The sequence below is a fragment of the Octopus sinensis genome, linkage group LG9 (assembly GCF_006345805.1).
Source record: "Octopus sinensis linkage group LG9, ASM634580v1, whole genome shotgun sequence".
Lineage (NCBI taxonomy): Eukaryota > Metazoa > Mollusca > Cephalopoda > Octopoda > Octopodidae > Octopus > Octopus sinensis.
Genome location: NC_043005.1, coordinates 96,382,016 through 96,388,015, shown reverse-complemented (window position 1 = coordinate 96,388,015; position 6,000 = coordinate 96,382,016).

Genomic DNA, 6,000 nt, shown 5'->3' with positions numbered 1-6,000 from the left:
GCATGGAGCACACAAGAATAATTTTAGATGCAATCTTTGCTTGTTAGAGAAACTTTATATTTTATTCAAAGACAATAATTCTTTGAATCAAAGAAGTGAGCTGATGAACTTATGCAGGCACGCAACCAAATTTAAAATGTCAAACATAAATATACCATATGGATTGAGTATATATTTTGTATTTTTGAGTTTTGAAACTTTGATTTTGATTCTTGGACTAGTATGTAAACGCAACGATGGATTTGTTTCGCGCTATGCAGATTTCATTCCGTATAGCAAAGTCTCATGCATATATTTTGTTTATTTTGTTTATATTTCTACATATTCCTTAGGAAAAACCTTCGGCTTAGTTTATTTCATGTTATTATATTGTATAGGCTTACTTTGATTTTTAATTTATAGATGATCCGAAATAGGGTGTTATATTTTACATGTCTTTCGTATAATTTTCATTTTTTTAAAAGCAATGTTGTCAAAAATTAGAATTTTGATGTAAATATGTGTATAGCCACGAATATGTATTTGTAAGCATACATCTCTGTGTATGTGTAAGTGAGCATATGTTTGTACTTAAGCACACACATACATAATCATATGTGTATGTATCCACTTGAACTCGTGTGTTTGTGTACTTGTCTCTATATATATGTCAATATACGTGGTTACACAGCTTGTATATGTAATTTTTCTTATTTCGTTTTTTTCCCCACCTCTCCTTTTTTTCTTCTTTTTTTCTTTTTTCTCTCTCTTTCTTTCGTTTTTTTCTCTACCTATACGATACTTGTATAGAGTCATGCAACTTTACGTCCCCCCTCCCTTACTCATGTCTTAAACTTTGCCTTCGGCCCAGTGCGTCCATGCTGCCAACAAAGCACGCGGAATTCTGTTCTTGATTCGACGGTCATTCGGAATGCTCACAGCAGCCATATTCCTACCACTCTATGTCATGCTGGTGAGACCCATATTGGAGTACGGGATTCAAGCCTCTTCTCCTTATCTCCTCAAAGACATACAGCATCTCAAAAGAGTCCAGAAGCTGGCTACCCGCATGGTTCATGGTCTCAAAAATTTGTCCTATGAAGAAAGGCTGAGGACGCTCGACCTTTATTCTCTAGAAAAACGCCGCTGCCGTGGTGATCTCATTCTCGCCCACAACATCATAAGCGGAAAGTGTAACCTCTCGAAAGAGCTGTTCTTCACTCCTGCTCCAGAGCGTCGGCTGCGGGGTCATTCCAAAAAGCTCTACCTGCGACGATTTCATCTCAATCGAAGGAGAGGAGCTTTCTCCGTCCGGGTTGCGGATCCGTGGAACAAGCTGCCAGACGAGATGATGAAGATGCCAATGACCGCTTTGTTCAAAGCCTCCCTTGACCTCAAGTGGCCTGAACTCTTTACATGAACACCACCCTGTACTTAACTCGATGTCCCCCTACATGGCCTTGCTATTTGCTTTTGAGCCAAATTAACTAACTAACTAACATATATATTTTTTTGAGCTCATTTTTGTTTATCGCCCGAAAATTGACCGTTATTTCTAAAGGGCCAATCAAACAAGTCCATTTTTTGAAGGTGTAGCGTTTGTAATAGTCTGGATAGAATTGACATATTGGTTCCATTCTAGCAAAAACTGTCCGATGAACAGCAACGGGAAACTCAGAGTAACAGGTTTTGTTGAATTTTCTGCTGCTTTAAATAAAGTATATATATATGTATGTATGTGCGTGAGTAAGAACTCACCAAAGAATCCAATATATTTTAGAGTTATCTCTCCAAGAACTGGCCTTTGTTTTATAAGGCCTTCTACAGAGACTCGTCATTGTTCTACAGGGACTCACCACTCTTCTGTAACATACAAATATCTATATAAACCATGGTGATTTTAAATTCTTTTTTTCTTTCTTTTTTCCTTTTTTTTTTCCTGTAATGTTATTGATAGCATTTCACTCACCACTGTTACTAACGGGTTTTTCAGTGTCTAATGCTAAGCAAATTAATTATTTACTACTTATAAATAGTGACTTGCCAGAAATCATAGCATCACAGATTAAATGCATTCAACTCTGTCTTCATCAGTAACAGAATGTCAATTGTGTGTTAGGTTACCCTCCTCTGCTAATTTTTAACCTCATGTGGATATCAGAAATCCTTGTTACTTGTTTTATATGTGTGTGTGTGTGTGTGTGCATGTGAATAAGCAATATTTAAAAAGCCTCACAGAAAAAACAGAGGAGTTCATCTGCAAAATTAGATGTTGTGTGTATTTCTTTGATAAAAAAAAAACAAGAAAACACAAACAAATACAGATTTAAGTCCAGAAGAAACCCACCAGCTATCAAAGAAATAGAGCCTTTTGAAAGGGATCTGTTTAAACTGGCAAGGAGAATTAAATTTAGAAAAATCACAGATCTAGTACAAAAAAACTATGCAAGAAAAATTAATAATATTAAAAACAGACAACATTTTTGTGAAATCAGACAAAGCAAAAAATTTATATGCAATCAACAAAAATCTTCATAACAGGCTCTTATTAAATAGCATCACAGATACGTACAAAAAACAAATAATTTATACAGAGAGGTGAACATTGAAGCAAGAAGAATCGCTTCCGACCTTAATGTTAGTGACAGAGTAGAATCCCTTCCCCTTTTATCACCCTTAAAGACTATAAAAATAATTTTAATAGAAACCCTAAATGTAGGTTGATTAACCCAACAAAAACAGAAATAGATTCAATTCTAGATAAATTAAGTAGGGCCTTCAATTTACATCTTTGGGATAATCATGGGTTGATTACAGACTGGTTTTAAAGGCATCAGAGATAAGAACACCTGTAAATTTACACTGTTTTACATAGTAGACTTTTACCCATCTATATCCAGACTTATACTTCTCAGAGCACTAGATTTTGCCAAAGAGTATGTACCATGTAAAATGCCAGGAAATCTCTACTTTTTTTGACCTGAGTAAAAAAGAATGGACATATGTCAGAGCAGAATTGTGCATGTTAATAAGCATTCACATTTTATATAGTTTAAAAAACTGAATTTCCTTCGTTAAACATAGGGTTATATAGGGATGATGGCCTTATAGTCACCCATAATATGAACTTGATGGCCTCAGAAAGAATCTCATTGCATTCTTCCAAAGAAAAAGCTGGATAATTATGATAGACACAAACCTAAAAAATGTCAATTTTCTAGACATCAATTTAGATTTAGGATCTAATAGCTCTAAGCCCTTTCATAAACCCAATGAAAAGCTATGCTATATCGACAAAGGGTCTAATCACCCACCTGTCATACTTAAAAATATGGTCAATAATATAGGGGAGCAGGTTTCATCATTATCTTCGGATGAAGTAGCTTTTCACAATGCCATCCCATGCTATAAAGATGCTCTGCATAGAAGTGGATCCTCAGAGGAGATCCAATATATTCCTAGTGAAGGTAGCCAAAATAGAGCATGTAGGACTAGGTCTAGAAAGGTGGTGGTTGTTGTTGTTGCTGCTGCTGTTAGCTGAAAGGAAAACCTTGTATTACAATATTTCAAAGGTTAAATTGGGATTATAATTTTAAAGCAAGTTCAAGATAGCAATCTGGCAGAATCATTAGCAGGTCAGACAAAACACTTTGCAGCATTTCCCTTCTGGCTCTTTATGTTCCAAGGTCATGTAGTGGTATTGATGTAATCGTCTACCCTTACCCTAAAAATTGCTGGCTTTGTACCAAAATTCAAATCTATTTCTGGCTCTTTACATTCTGAGTTTAATGCTGCCAAGGTGGACTTTGCTTTTCATCCTTCCAGGTTTGATAAAGTAAGTACCAGTTGAGCACTGGGGTTCATGTAATTGACTTCTACTCCCACCAAAACTGCTGACTTTGTACCGGAATTAGAAAGGATTATCAGTGATTCAAGTAATGTCCTCAAGAAACTCAAGGAGTTTCTTGAGGACATTACCCAAATCACTGATCGCGGATCCTGGGTGGATGTTGTTTACCTGGACTTTGCTAAGGCTTTTAACTCTGTGCCACACAAAAGACTTATGGTGAAACTCTCTGCGTTGGGCGTAAGAGACGAACTCCATAACTGGATGAAGTCCTTTATTTTCGACCGAAAAGAGGTTGTCACAGTTCTAGGACAGCACTCTTCACCCTATGAGATGACATCTGGTGTACCACAGGGATCTGTTCTTGGCCCCCTTTTATTTGTTGCATATGTTAATGACATAGATGCCAACTTAAAGAATGCCACAGTGCTGAAATATGCAGATGACATCAAGCAGTACCTCGAAATAAAGAGGACAGATCCTGTACACTACAGATCTTTATTGCAATCAGACCTGGACACAATGCAACAGTGGATCATGGACTGGCAACTCAAGCTGGCTGTGGACAAATGTACCACCATGCATTTTGGGAGGAGAAACCCAACGTCCACTTACTCCCTCCACAACACAAATCTCAAAAAGTCTTTGTGTGAACATGACCTGGGTGTTATTGTCGACAGCGATTTGCGTTGGACAAAACATCGTTAAAATTGCCAAGAAGGCTGAGGGTGTCTTGGCATCACTCACCAAGTCCTTTGTGAACTGCTCTCCGGCTTTATATAGCTATGGTAAGACCTCACCTGAAATTTGCATCACCGGTCTGGAACCCCCTATCTTGCCCAGGATATTAATCGTCTGGAAGCCGTTCAACAACGTGCAACCAAAAGAATACTCTCCATCAGGCATTTGCCATATTCTGAATGCCTTACTTCCCTGGGCATGGACACATTGAAACTCCGTCTGGCAGCTGACTTGGCAGACACCCATAAAATTATTAACCATCTTACAAACAATAACTCTGAGCACCTCATCAAACTCCACCCGTCTAACACTCGTGGACATATTTACAAAGTCAGAAAACAGCACAGCTCCCATGACTTTCTGAAACATTTTTTCATGCTAAGAGTTGCTGAAGCATGGAACAGACTGCGGGCATCAGTTGTTAGTTGTCGGAGCACTGCATCCTTCAAAGCTTCCATGCTTCTCGAGATTCGCCAACACTACACTTGATTTTCTCCCTTCCATATACACAAGCAAGCATGTATCTGACTCATACACTGTTCGCTTCCCAGACATTTGTACATTACTGCATATGCTTTATACGCACTTTCTGACAAGTTGTGGTGCACCTGAGCACTGTATACAATAATTTCATTATTATTATATTATTTTTATTTAAAGCAATTCAAGAACACCGCCACATTGTAACATTTCTCATTCTCTGATTCACTTTATTTCACTGACAAAAATTCTCTTCAAATACTTAACAACCAATCTACACAAATTCTGCTAAAAAATATGATTTTATCAATTGACTCTACCAAGAGTCCAGCTGTGTTCTGCCATCAAAAATATTACATGATTTCTATCTAGATAAATTAGTGTTGACTTACTGTTATTCAACTCGAGGAATTTACAATGAAGCTTTCTTTTTGTCTTTAGCTACACAAATATTTGATACTTTTAATCCCACTGATGTGTTCTTCATGTGACACATATTTCTGTTATTTTTATTCACTTTATTCCATTTCCTTTCACACTTCTGCCTTGTGTATTTTATTACTATCACATTGTACAAGCATACACATACCCTATTCTTTTAGTAATATTCTTTACTTTTAACATTAATGGTCATGTAAGAAGCTTCCTGTCAGTCAAGTTCTTCACTTATGCTCGGGATCATTTTACTCCACTTATAACCAGTTTTTATTGTTCTATTATCAAAGGTATTCCAGCCTTGACTATCTCATTTTATTTTTCAGGCATTGTATCTAAGACTATACTATTTGACACATACTTTAATTTTTTAAAGATGGTAGAATATAATTTAAAGGAAATTTGATTACTGTTTCTAGCTAATTGAATGTCCATATAAAAACTACTTCATTAGTTATTATCGTTAATGTTGTTTAACCCTTTTGTTACCAACCCGGCTGAAACCGGCTCTGGCTCTT